Source organism: Colobus angolensis, unplaced genomic scaffold (genome assembly GCF_000951035.1).
Source record: "Colobus angolensis palliatus isolate OR3802 unplaced genomic scaffold, Cang.pa_1.0 Scaffold166, whole genome shotgun sequence".
NCBI classification, from domain to species: Eukaryota; Metazoa; Chordata; class Mammalia; order Primates; family Cercopithecidae; genus Colobus; species Colobus angolensis.
Window position 1 is genome coordinate 3,102,989 of NW_012114777.1, and position 807 is coordinate 3,103,795.

Here is an 807-nt window from a genome sequence, read left to right on the forward strand (position 1 = left end):
TATTGTGGGGTTTTTTTAAAATTTGTCACCATCCAGTTTAATATAAACTCAATGCTGGCAGGGATTTTGTCTGTTCTGTTTATTGCTTCTTCCCCTGAGACCTAAATCACATAGTCGGTGATCAATTAATGTTGATTTATTTGACAGGGATGTAAGTTGGTATAATCTCTTTGGAAAAAAGCTTAGGATTAACCTATAAAGTAGGAGATATGCATACAGGGTGACCCTCTATGACACTCCTGTACATGCAGCTTGGAGAAGCTCCTGTACACTGTGTACAGAGCCATGTACAAGAGTGTTCATCACAGTTTTGTTTATAATAGTGAAAAGTTGGAAATAAGCCAACTACCATCAGCACTAGAGCAGATGGACAAATCGTTGTGTGTATGTACAACAGAATAGCATACAACACTGATGAATCCTATTAACATAAAGTGAGGGCCAGGCATCATGGCTCACATCTGTAATTCCAACACTTTGGGATGCTGAGGTGGGAGGATCGGGAGAATCACTAAGGCCAGGAGTTTGAGACCAGTCTCGGCAACATAGCAAGACACTGTCTACAAACAATTAAAAAATTAGCTGGGCATGCATCTGTACTCCTACCTACTCAGGAGGCTGTAATGGGAGAATCCCTTGAGCCCAGGAGTTAGAGGCTGCAGTGAGCTATAATCACATCACTGAACTCCAACCAGGGTGAAACCCCGTCTCTACGAAAAAAAACAAAAATTAGCTGGGCCTGTTGCCCAATGCCTGTAATCCCAGCTACTCAGGAAGCTGAGGCAGGAGAATCACTTGAAACCAGAA